The following is a 14677-nucleotide window of genomic DNA, read 5'->3' as shown; positions in this document are numbered from 1 at the left end:
TTTTTGTGAAACCGACTTCAGAAGCTCAATCTCGTTATCGTTCGTGAAAAAGCTTAACATGTGAGTTTTAAAATCAATTTTTGTTTTCATTGCAGGAATTTTTAATTTGATTTTACAAATTCAATATCTAATAATTTACATCTTTGTAAAAAAGAGGCGGAAGATATCAAGGGGACATGTAAAACTCATAAGTCAGAGAGAAACGGACAATACGATGGCAAAAAACGAACGACGAAAAGGCAAACAAAATCTAAAAGCAAACTAAATACGTTGGAAGTTGAATGTGTACTGATTGATAATTTAGTCTTAGACACATAATGTTTTATTAGCTTCAAGCTACATGTAGCTTTCAGAAACTGCAATTACTGTAAGAATTGTACCTAGTCTATTTTGTGTTTTGTTAGGGTTGTTATGTGCATTGTATCGTTCAGATGAATTAAGCCCTTTTCAACTAAATTTTATAGTTTGTTCTTATGTCGTACTGCTGTCCCAGGTTAGAGGGAGGGTTTGGCGCAAATAAGCATGTTTAACCCCGCAACATTCTGGAAGTGCCTGTTCTTAGTCAGGCGGATGTAATTCAGTGATTGTCGTTTGTTGCTGTATACCATATTTGTTTTTCGTTTATTGTTTTGTACATAAATCAGGCCGTTAGTTTTCTTGTTTGAATTGTTTTACATTTGTCATTTCGGGGCTTTTTATAGCTTACTATGCAGTATGGGTTTTGCTCATTGTTGAAGGCCATACGGTGACCTATAGTTGTTAACTTTTATGTCATTTGGTCTCTGGTGGAGAGTTGTCTCATTGGCAATCATACCACATCTTCTTATTTTTAAAAGTCCATAGATTACTAGCAGGATTGGATTCCCTTCCGAAGCACATGAGGTCAACCCCGGTTTTTGGTGAGGTTTGTGTAACTCAGTCTTTAGTTTTCTATGTTGTGTTTTGTGCACTCTTGTTTATCTTTTGGTCTTTTTCTGTTTTTGCCATAGCATTGTCAGTTTATTTTTGACTTATGAGTTTGAATGTCCCTTTGGTATCTCTCGCCTCTCTCTTTTACTACAAAGAAAACTTAAGACTGAGCAACACGAACCCCACACAAAACTGGGAGGTTGGGGAGGGCTGTGACAATTTAATACAATATCAAACTGTCAAAGCGAACATGAATAATTATTAATGCAAAGAAATGTACAAAACACCATGAAAATTCAACGTGTTTTCCAATGACTGTTTTAAAAAGAAGCCCACCAGTTTCACATGTTCTATCAATGAAGGGTTTTGAAACTGTATTTTGTTTTGTCTATTAGAAATGACATGGGTTAATCTTTCCAGTCTTACTTTAACTAACAGTTTAAATCCAAAATGGCTGTACTAGACATTAAAGTAATAGCTCAATTCACTACTCATTTCATTTAATAGACAGTTTTAATTCTTTTCAACTGACCATGTGATACTAGTGTTAATACATGAAATTCGTAAAAAACAAGAAAAAATATGACATGGAAGGTAAGGAACAAATTGAAGACGTTGTGGTACACAAACGCCACTTTTGCTGACTGGTATGGTACATTTATACCTATTTTACAAATTACGGTCAATTGGAAACGGTTTTATATCATAATGGTACATTTGCAGGGGTGGACAAGGGGGTCACTAATTCCTAATTCCTGACTCCCTACTTTCAGATGAAAATCGGTCAAAATATATTTTTCAGAATATCCTTAATTATACTCCCCTCTTTCTCCGGTTCACATCACCTTGACTTATGTTCCCCCCCTCCCCCCCATTTCCCATGTTCACTTACCCCTGTCCACCCTTTCATTTGTTGAAGTTTTAAATGACCAATTATTCTTTATGTATGGCACTTAAGCAGTTAACACTGACCTTACTGCTACAGCTTAAACAGTAATTACCCTGATAATGTTAATACAGACAGTATCTATTGACACCTATTTTTGTTTGTTTATAAATAAACTTGGAAATTATTGCCCTTTACTCATTGAATTATTATCAAAATGTGTGGGGGTTTTCTATATCAAATGTACACGTCACAAGTTCTATTTCTGGCCTGTGATATGACGGTTGTAGATAAATAGGATAACCTTTTTTGGTTAAGGACTGGCTTGTTAATCAGATGAAACATTTCAATAAAAAAGGGATAATCTTAGTACTATTACTCTTAAAAGTACTAAATCACATCTGGATAACAATTCAATCAATTTCAAATCTTAATTGTCATTAAACTCAATGAGCATGTGACAAATAAGACAAGATAACATTATTTTATTCTTTCCGTACAATGAAATAAATGATAAAATAACAGATGAAGTAAATACAAAGAGTTCCGTGTCCTTAGTTCTAATGATTTTTTTTAGAGGAACCTAGTTCATTTACTTGAGATGGTGTTGACGGGTTGAACAGACTGTTTATTTTCTTTTTCATTTTCTGATAGATCAATAAATTCAAGATAAAGTATTGTTATTCAGACAAACAAATATCTCATATTTTCTCTTACAGTAATACATGTATGCCTTTCGTGAAAATGTAATGTATCTCCGTAATGTGTCTGTTGTAAACAACATCAAGTATATCGGTTTCCATAAATTCAAAGAAAAAAATCTATTTTGTGCAAAATTGTTAATATTTTTTTATCATGATTATTCATCGTTGCATTTTCTGAAGTCTATCAGCTTAAAAAAGCTTAAAAAAGCAGTGCATTCAGCAAGTATTAATTTTAAAATAGGAGTATCATCAGCTGACATAAAAATCAATTCACGAATAGGAAAGCTGACAATATTTTTGTGTAAGGAGACATTATCACAACCGTTCTCCTTTTAATCAAGTGTGAGTTTTGAAGACTTCCAAGACCAACATTAAATTTTCAAGATGAAGAATAAAAAACTTAGTAAAATGCCAGTTCACAGATTTTTTGATTTTTTTTGTACCGATTATGGCAAATATTTCTTATTTTTAAAAGTCATTTAAGTTGTGTTTCAGTAGTTTCCAAAATTAACTTCATTTATCGATACGGTTTTATCCGCTTAAGAACTTTCCTCTGTGTCCCTTTCGCTAAAAAAAAGCAAGTTTATTCTTAAATAAAGTCTGGACCCTCAAGTTGTATTAGAAGATGCGAGAAAAAGGTAAAACTTCCACTTGAGTATTTTAATAGTGATTTTTTGAGTTGCCAAATTTATTTCCAATTTTAAAATAGTTTTGCAAAGGGAAACAACTCCTAGCTTTAGGTCGGTCAAACTGTAGTATGTCTATACAAAGCAAATGGAACTTCCATTATTGCGCATAATCTGACTATTTTGACCTCCAAGTGACCAATACTATTATAAAAATATATGATAAAATGTGGATTATAAATTTGGCGACTCCGTAAATGAAAGTTGATATCAAGATGCGTATGTAAAAAAATGCTCTCTAAATAGAGTGTATACGGATACATTAGAGTTGAACGGCTTCGATGGTCCTGTGGGTCGCGTGCTTATCTAAATTGAGATGTGTCGTCAGTGGTGTTGCTGGCCGGATCAAATAAAAGTCTTGCAAATGTGCTACGACTCTGCTAAGTAAGCACGCGTCTTTAAGGAAACAGAGGAATAAAGAGCCAAACAAACATCACCATCAAGGAAAGAAAAAAACAAGAATACGAAAGGAGGAGTAATTCTGTTTGTCAAGCAGATTAACATAAACAATTGTAATTATTATAACTTAATTTCTTTTTCTCAAATATAATCACGCATAAAAACTAATGACTTACATCCTACTATTGTGTGTGTAAATATAAACCTAAACTGACTATGTGGTATGGGTTTTGCTCATTTTTGGAAGCCATACGGTGACCTATATTTGTTTAAAACTTCTGTGTCATTTGATCTCTTTAGGAGAGTTGTCTCGTTGACAATCAAACCACATTTTCTTATTTGTGTATATACAGATTGACCTGGACACATTATGCTGATTCTGATTCTGTCAATTTTGCTTAAAATTATAAATACCACGTTCTTAGCTGAGAAACATCAATGAACATACAGGGGATCAAAGCTATGACCCTTCCAACCCGAACAATAAATGATAATGTTACAGGAAAATGAGATTACTTTCTCGCTTTGATAATTTTTCTGATATATTTTTTAAGCGGTATTTAACGCCATCCATAGTACGCAGAAAATCAGAAGGTGTCTTACTTTCTGTTAAATTCATATGAGCTGCTAATATACTCTCAATATAACTAACTGAAGATATTATTGAAAAGAAACCTGGGTGTTAACTTATATGTAGTTTATTAGTAAATGATTCACATATACAGTTTATGAGAGTAAATGATTCTATATAATGCATGGGCGTACACAACATGCACAAAGTATCAAGTTGCCTCTTATGTAATTTGCTTAATACGCTTAAAAAACTATTTTTAAAACGTGTTCGATACAATGGTTTATACATATACTCAAATTTCAAATAAAAATTTAAAAACGAAAAAAATTACACATCGCTTTTGTGTTGTTTCTCTCCATTAATAAAGACGAAGTCAAATAAAACCTATCATTCATTAGTAAATTCGTCTTTAACGTCATGCAAATGCGTGACATATTTGCCACTGGACGTGTAGTTAACAACGACAATTTCAGAGCTCAATGAGCTGATATGTTTTGACACCGATTTATGATGAAGCAGATCAGGTTTTACTTTGAAGAGGAGTAAATAAACATAAATTATAGTGTATAACAATTAAGGTACTATATATAATTGAGTGACAAAAATCAGAATACACTTTCTGCCAAATTTGCCGAAAAAAAACCCAACGTTTTGCAATACAAAGTTTGAATTCTTATCTCTGTATCGTATACTTATAAGAGAAATTCTTTTTTCAAATACTTGATTATAATTAATATATATGATCAATTATTGGTGACGCAATAATGTGGGAGCTGCATAGATGAGTGGCTCTTGTGAATTACGATGCCATCGTAAGATTAGTGATTTTATAAAGTGCACAATTCATTTAGATAACTGAATGACGTAATCATGATATCATTGTATAGATTTAAATGATATATTATTTTGAAAAAAATTAGATGACATATCTGTAATTTAATTATCTTACAAGTAAACTTGATTTCACGGGTCTGCAAAGTCGTTCATTCATAGTTTTACTATGATTGTAAATCAAGTACACATCAAGTGCACCTATACAACATAATGGGTCATATATTCCTAACTAAATGAGATGAAGCATCCTTATTAAAAGTAATTTAGGCATACAATTCATATCTATAACATGTAAATTACATTCCATATAACATGAGTGCAATTTCATACACAAACAATGTTAAATCTCAACTAAAATTAAAACTACATTTACTTATTTCTAGATGTCTAAATGCTTCATTTCATTTTGAAAAAAAAACAAGAAAAAATAAAGGAAAATACTTGTTCTACTTGAATAAGGGTGGAGGGATATAAATGAAAATAACGATTATTGTAGAAAGTTAAAACTAGCCATAAATATAAAATAAGTCCCAAAACTAGCGTGATTGCTGCATCGTTACCCTTTAATAATATAATAGATAAGTAGAAAATAACTTGCGATTCTCGTTTTATTGTTTTAGAAATTGTAAACTAAATTACTGGAGAAAAATATCAACGAATTTGAGTATTTGGATAAAAATTGCCGTTTTTCCTTTAAAAGTCTTTCCAAAGATAACATATCCCCCTATACATTTTCTAATGACCCGGAATATTCTATTGCAGTTAAATTATGCAGAACAAACGTAGATTACTACTCACCAGAATCTAAAAAAGGAAATTTTTTCATGGTTCGTTAATCAGATGTAGGTTTCCTAAAAATGCTAAAGATCTACTATAAAATCTTCAATCACAATCATAACAATTGTGTAGTAAAATCAAATTTTTGATTTTTCTACTTTTTACACTACTATTTCCCATGCTCATGCAAATGAAAGATTAACTACATCGTCTCATTAAACAGAGCATTTTCTACCAACATGGGAAACATAGATTTCTTGTTTTAAGTCCTGAAAATATTATTTTGTGAAGAACCACACTATTCCAACAAGCAAATACACCGAAGATGATATCATTAAAATGCTGGACTTTTCGATGGACATTTGAACATATTTTGTTAAGTTTGGTCGATTGATATTTCAGCAGACAGTCGGCTGTAAATGGGTACTAATTTTGGACCACTGACTTATTTTTGTACTCATATGAAGCAGAATTCACACAGAAACTTCTCAAGGATTAAACTTTTTAAATTTCACTTTCATATATAAATTGATGACTTTCTGTCACTCAACTAATCCATATTTTAATGAGTGCCTACGTTTCATATATCCCAGTGAACTTGAGATAAATGATACTACCAATAGTAGAAGGTCTGCTTCATATCTTGATCTTTTCCTCGATATTGATCCAGAAGGACTACTTCAACCTATAAATATGTAAAATCATATCAAACTTGATAATTTCATTTTTCCAATTGTCAACTTTCCATTTCTCAGCTGAAACAACCTCTTTGCTCCATCGTATGGCGTTTATACATCTCAGTTAATATGTTACGACCTTGCATGTTAGCACTATACGGAATTCATTAATAAATGTGTGCTACTGACACAAAACTACTCCAACAGAGCTATGAGGAAAAACGACTGAAATCGACAACTCATACGTTTTACGGTCCCCATCACGAAATGGTTGACCGATTTGATGTGCAGGTGTCTCAACTCACTATTGATATGTTTTCGCGGTCTTAGATCTTTAGATACCAGTAAAGTCGTCTGCTCTGTAGTTTAACCAATTTTTATCCCGATTGTGATATTATGATTGAGTGTAAATTCGTTTGGCGGGTGATGCATGGATAGCAGGAGACGCTTACTCTTTCGACGCACCAGGTCTTGTACCTTTTATGCGATTTCATGAGACTCCATCAGCTTTTGTTTGTATCTTGATAATTAAATATCGGTCAACTACCGTCGCCTTAATTTATAAGTAGGTTCGATTCGTTTGTTCTGAGAGATATTTTTTTTTAGTAAAATTGAAATTTAATATCTTCCTTTCTTCTAATGACTATTTAACTCATCCAATCATGTCGCGAGAATTAAGACCGAAAAGTGCAAACACACGCACATCTTTTTCTTATAAAGACGTTTAATGGTATTTTCAAACTACAGTAAAGACTATCAGAGATATCAGGCTTAAAATTTTGTACACCAGACGCGTTTTCAACATTTAATAGACACATCAATGGCACTCGAATCAAATCAGTTGTAAACGAGCATTAATTTACGGCTCAGCTTGTCCTTTCTTTTTTTTACATAAGGAGGTAGGCCTTGGTAACCCCCAAAACATCCTCCAGTTTAATTTTTCTGATATTTACATCATTCGTGCATCATCAGCCAAAGTCTTGTTGCAGTTACTCGTTGCATTTTATGTAAAACTATACGGTATACTGAATATGACCGGGTTTAGGGTATACGTACCATTAACAAAAGTCGAAACACTAGTAGGCATATAGAATTGTGTGATTTTCGACATGTTCTCAATAGGAATATCAATGACTGTTTAAATGCGTTGTGGAAACATTTTTGTAAGTAAATCTGAAATGTGATTGTAATATTTATAGTCTGAATGTAAATTAAAGGTTTTAAATTATTGAACAGGTCGAAATTCTGGCACTCTCATCTAACACATTTGATTTTTGCCAGAAAATGTCTTGCAAATAATTGTTGAAACAATTATTGTTTATAAACATTGAAATTACAAACATTAATTACAAACATGGAATTTTACCGTTTGAATTTACAAAAAAAAACAATTTTGTTTGGGGGGGGGGGGGGGGGGGGTATACCATTGCTATCTTTACCTTTTTTTTTAAAAGAAACACAGTCTCTCCTTGCATTATTGTTGTGTGCTAAAGTGAAAATAGTATGATTCCAATAGACCGCTAGTTAAGTTATAAAGGAAAATCTGTAATAACTAGTATGGAATGATTGTCCATATATCAACATTATAATACGTAACGTTGGTTTCATTCCCCAAGACTACTAAATCCAGCTGTCCTCGAGTCAACAGATGCTGAATTCGATGTATTCCAAAATAAAGACAGTCTGTGGCTATCTAAGTACTATCTTTGTGCTTATGTAGGTTATCTGTAAGCAATAGCTTGAACTAGAATGGTTGTTGATATCATATCTTCTAGTATAATGCCGTTTTTGTTGTTGTTGAAAACCTTAGATATATAGTTAAGTAGAGCCTATCGCCTAGCATTCAAACACTATTATTTCATTATTCAATCTATTTTTTCCAGCATATTTTGTTTCAAAACCTTCCAAGATGTTATCTTAATGATGACAAGAGTCATTCTTAGAACTGCTCCGTGCATAGTTTTTAAAAGATGTATTTTATGTTTGAAAGTTATTTTCTACGTTTTCAGCTTTTGACTTTTAAATCTAAAAAAAAATGTAATCTTTAAACTAATGCACGAAGAGTCAAATTTGTCCAGTTTTCTTAGATGCTGCTGCAAATAACCAAATGTAACGAAACAAACGATTGTTCACTAATTAAATAAAGGCTAGGTGAAAACGCACAAATAATTTCCAATACATTTGTAAATAAAGGCAACAGTAGTATACCGCTGTTCGAAACTCATAAATCGATAGAGATAAAAACAAATCCGGGTTACAAACTAAAACTGAGGGAAACGCATCAAATATAAGAGGAGAACAACGACACAACAAAAACACAACATTAAAATGTAACACACACAGAAACGAACTATAATATAACAATTGCCATTTTCCTGACTTGGTACAGGACATTTTAAGAAAAAAATGGTGGGCTGAACCTGGTTTTGTGGCATGCCAAACCTCCCGCTTTTATGGCAATGTTAAATATAACATTAAAATGACAACATTACATGACATGACTACAATACAAATAAATGGGAGAACATATAGGACAAAGAAACACACGAATAATAGCTAACAAAAGGTACTAGGTTAAGAATTTAATACGCCAGACGTGCGTCTCGTCCACACAAGACTAACCAGTGACGCTCAGATGAAAAAAGTTTGAAAGCCAAAACAAGCAAAAAGCTGAAGAGCACCGAGGACCAAAACTTCCAAAAAGTTGCGCCTAACACGGCCAGGGTTTTCTGTCTGGGACAAGAACATCCTTATTATTTAGAATACTATATAATATACTTTTGCAAACAGTAAATTTTATAAAATGACAATATAATAGATATACATGATAAAACCAAAGTGGGGACTAAGTACAGAAAAAAAACGGATACATTACATAAAACAACTTAATCCAACACATAAAAATACACAGCCGAGTTAGCCAAAGCCTCTACGCACAAAGTGACGTCACATTTGAAATTCTAAAAAAACACACAAAGTGACGTCACATTTGAATTTATAAAAATATTTCCCAAAAATAAGATAGAATTAGGATTGATTCAAGATTAAATCTGTAATACTGACATTACATTTATTAATAACAATGAAAATTACAATACTATTAATATCAAATTGTGGTAGTAATTAGATAATTAATTGTATTATCTAGCTATGTCGGTGTTTCTTCTGAATCAAACTGTAAACCAAATATATCGTATAAATTTCGTTGAACCAAACTAAAATCTAATAAATGAAGGGGGTGATTAATTATCTTTACCATAACACACGAATTGTAAGAGTTATCTCCCATTCCCCAGGTGTATCCTCTTAAACTGCACACAGTCCTCTTTTATGTTCTATGATTACAACTAATCAAACAAAGACTTTGTAAACAATAAATTTGTTTAACGATATTAATGTTATGCCCTTAATTCACATCAAACAATCAATAAACCACTGTACTTTTTATGTTATGTACAAATGCAAATAAACTTTCTTACTTCATCCTTTGTTGTAAAATGTTTCTGATTCATACTGTATACCTTTTCAAAAAGCACACAATGCAATACATTAATTTTTCAGTTCATTTATACTTTTGTGTTTCTTTCTTTAATTATCTTAAGGTATTATTAGGTTTAACTGATGAATTATATATTACATTTCTTATAATTAGAGTATACTAGGTGCGTTGCTCTTGTTGCTATAAAAAGCACATTGTTTAATTACTGTGTTGAATTTCAAGTGCTTTTCTTCTATTACCCCTGGATAGATTGCTCATTTTTGTAAACAGGTACCCTTAGTCTGTTACCTTGAATATAACGAATTGTGAATAGGAAATATTTAGGAATAAAACGTTTATATGCGTTAAAGAATAAAGAGAAAATAAAAACTGTATATGTCAATATCTTAAAATAAAAAATTGGACCTCAACATACATGTACCCACATACTTAAAGTAAGTTTCTGAAATCTCAACCTTTAGGTTGTGTACATAGTTCAGTTGGGTACTAAAAGGTTTATCCAAGTATATACAATACAAACAATATTGAAAAATAACTATAAATACAACACTGGAAAATAACTATATACGATATGACAGATAGAAAATATACAAATAAAAACAGAAAAATACTATTATACAAAACCATATTAAAGCTTAACAGAAAGCACGAAGCGAGCTCAATCAAAATATTTCTCGAAAACAAAGCAGAAATCTCTTTTGAAAATGGTAGATATTTACATTTCAACTTTTTAAGATTGAGAATGACGTCTTATACACAATAGTGTTTTATATCTAAAAAGAGGAAAGTTTCATAATTGCTTCCAATGACAAATTAATTTCCAGTCTAAATTTTAAGGGAAACGTTGTGTCCTATTTCCGATGGTGACATTTTGACGGAGAATGGATTCGTGTAGCGTATGATGCGTGCATAGCCGGAGACGTTGAGCCTGTCGATGCACACCCATTCTCGCTCCTTTTTTAGTTCATACGATTCCCTAGTTTGTGTATGCTACTTTGATTTGTCTCTTTTTAATCAATTTACGACTTTTAAAAATTGGTAAACTACTGTCGCTTTAATTTAAAACCTAAAGGTACTGCATTATTAAAGTGTGTCTGTAGCCTTCTTTAAAAAAATGTAACGTATGAAGTTTTAGTACTTTATTAACGTTTGAATATAAATTACAATACAGATAGTTGATATAGAATGTGTCATTCATTTCCAGTGCATTCTATTTACCTTTTCTTTGTGTAGTGCAACATGTAGGCGATCTTTGACAAATGATATGATTGATTAAATGTCCGCCTTAAATATTTTAAATTTTAAATTAAGCACAATGATACACACTTTATCTATATGTGTCAGTAAACAAATATGATAGTTTATGAGCTTATCATTTCTTTTTCTTTTTAGACTATTTCAAATTTATCTGATTATTTCAATGTTAATCATATATCTCGATCAATATCGATTACATGATTGGTATGTGTGTAACTAGTACTCTGCTGATATGTACGATGATGTCATGCAGCTCAAAGAGTCAATGAGTTCTTCAACAAATCGTGGATACTTGTATTATTGACTAATGTAACAGTGCTAATGATCCCTGAAGTTGAAGAACTTCAGCATCTATGCATATATTGTATATGAGTATTCTTCCAGTAGGGAAAATAGATAGAAGCTATATATGAATACCATGTAATCTTTTGTGATAAGTTACAAAAAAATAGATTTTTTTAATACATTTAAAACACAATAACTCTATGCGTTTCCTTTTCATAATGTGCGTTAACAAGTGCTTTAAAACGTACTACTATTAAACTGATCAAGTTCAGGATTAAAAGCTTTATTTATATAAAAATTTAGGCATTCAGAAAACATAAAATGGAGAATGGAAATGGGGAATGTGTCAAAGAGACAACAACCCGATCTTAGAGCAGACAACAGCTGAAGGCCACCAATAGGTGCAGCGAGAAACTCCCGCACCCGGAGGCGTCCTTCAGCTGGCCCCTAAACAAAAATGTATACTAGTTCAGTGATAATGGACTAATAAACTTTAATGAGCTTTATTGAGCCGTCGTACTACAAACAAAACTTTAAAAAATACAATTTCAAAACAGTATATGATACTTGTGTAATCTTTCTGACAACTTCGATAACAGGGCAATTTGATGTAAACAGTGCATTTATGTCACGAATGAGCACAACCTTTTTCAACTGTTAAACTACACATACAACTTAGTAATAGCATATTTGGGAGGACAATTTATATACACACTTTTTCTGTCTACTTTGCTATCTTAAATTGTCTTCGTTATAAATGCTTGCTTTTTTCTCTTTATTTTGAAATTTAGTTTAAAAACAAATTGAGGTTGTAAATTAACTTGCGTTAACATAGTTCACCGACATTTGAAGAGCGCCAAAAATTGCAAAATAAAAAAAATAAAAAAATCCGGCTAGAGATTATTTTTCAAAAACTCTGATATTACTTGAACAAACGTATGTTTTTTGAAAAACCAGTATCCAGTATTTTTCAGAATGTTGTTAATCCATAATCAGCCAAATTGTCCTAATGCGGGTGTGGACAAACCCATTAAGACCTCAGGAAACTTTATTTCTTTAAATCATGGAAGCTATTTGTTTTCAGTCGATTTACACGCCATCTTGAAATAATTACGAAAGCACAGTTAGTTTTAATTAGTTACATATTGGTGTGGCTAAAATTGTATTGGCTTCAACAAATTGTGAAATTGGGAACTCGTCAGGAAGGAAAGAAGAACTTATACACAGTTGGTCTACCAGTACGAGTTTTTGAGACTCGATCAATACAATATGTTGCTTTAGGATAACATATTATATGATGAATGCTGATTCGAGCGTCACAGATGAGTCTTTTCAAGACGAAACGCGCGTCTGGCGTACAAAAGTTTTAGTCTGGTATATATGATGATACATTTATTATTACGTTTTTCCTTTGTTTTTAATTTGTATAGCACGATTAGTTTAATTCCCATTATTTCCTATGTGTATGGTGTTAATATCATATCACCAGTCATTACATATAATGTACAAAAAAGGATAGCCCTGTTCACTGATGCTTTTACTCGATGCTGACCGATATGTAATTTTAGATATCCATTTGTTAAAATAAATTATGCAATTTAGAAAGCATGGATCTGAAACAGAAGAACAAAACAATCAACACGCAAATATATAACGTCAACATTTTAGGTAAAACCCACGTAACAGCGATCATGTTACTTGTACCTGACATATATAATTTAATTCTTAAGAGAGTAGAGTAAAAATATTCAGTCAGAATTAACGGAATCGTATGGATGAGCTCTTTCTTTTAACTATTTTATCTACTATTTCATTTCCGAGTCACTAATTCGTGACGTTCAGAAAATGGATTTTTTCTGTTTGGTAGCATTGTGTATCATATTACTTGCAATAATAAATGTAAAACCAAAATAACTATCAGAAAATAAAACAAAAAATCATAAATTTAAACACTATTGAAAATAATTGAAAACTTTCGTTTTCTCTGAAAATCACATCCCGTTTGTCATTAATGTTAGTTTGAAGTTGTTCATATGTGTGAATATAAAGGAGAAGATCCAAATTTGAAGCTTACGAAAATAACTTTGGAATTTGGAGTTGAAACCTTAGTTTCTTTATCATTTCTAATTTTCCAACGAAGAATTTAAGAAAGGTATGATAAAGATCATGTCGGTACCAATGAACTGACAACTTAGATGGACATACCTTCAAGGACTACCGATCCACAATAAGCAGCAGATTATACAAATAGCAGGATATCATGAATATATATGAAAGCAAAATTATCGATATTGGCAAGATGCATTTTGATTTTGTGATTGAGAAAGCTTTGCATGAATTCTGTTTTATATTAGTACAAGAACAAGTCGACCAGTAGAGTGCATAGTTTTAAATCATTGGAGTACAGACTGTAAGTTGAAATATCAATCAACCTAACCCAGGAAATATGCTGTCTATCAAAGTGGCGTCTTTGTTATAGTTGTTATTGGAATCACTATTAAATTGGAAAAACTCTTAAGTATATAAACCCTTTATTTTAAATTAAAATGTGGAGGAAGACACCAAGTCTTCAATGATCGAAGAAAGACAGACAAGATAACGTCATAAAGCCCACAAAACACTACAAAAAACTTTAAATTGAGCAAGATTCTTTAAAATTTTTAATGAAGCTTAGTACTGTAAACGGGTAAGTAGTTTCGGTTCTTCTAGTGGCACCCATCGTGTTGCTTTTTGAAAATGAAATTTCGTGACAAATCGCATTCGATGAGTACATAAAAAGTGACTAAATACCGAATCTTGACTTTGACAAATGGAACGTGACCCTCGATGTCAATTTATAAATGTTAGTCACGATGCAAAGGATATCTTATTGTATCTGTGTGATTCATTGTTTCATGTTCATTTGAAAAGATGTGATCAAAAAAGTCACAGAACGTTGAATTATCAAACGAGACAACATCACGTACACCACTGATTGACTTTTCGTCCACGAGGGTATCACCAACACAGTTAACAATAGTTTTTTGCTGATATGAACTATTATTGAAATGTTTTTTTGTTATTTTCGTTTACAAAATTTTTAAAAAAAGAATTCAAACCACTACAGATTTTACCCCAGAGTATAACAGATTGGCTTATTCAGATTTTGCACTTATTTCGTAATGTTCAGTTATTAATGTTCTTATAACAT

This window comes from Mytilus californianus, unplaced genomic scaffold, assembly GCF_021869535.1.
Source record: "Mytilus californianus isolate M0D057914Y unplaced genomic scaffold, xbMytCali1.0.p SCAF_1, whole genome shotgun sequence".
In the NCBI taxonomy this organism is placed as follows: Eukaryota; Metazoa; Mollusca; class Bivalvia; order Mytilida; family Mytilidae; genus Mytilus; species Mytilus californianus.
Note: the sequence above shows the minus strand (reverse complement) of the source record.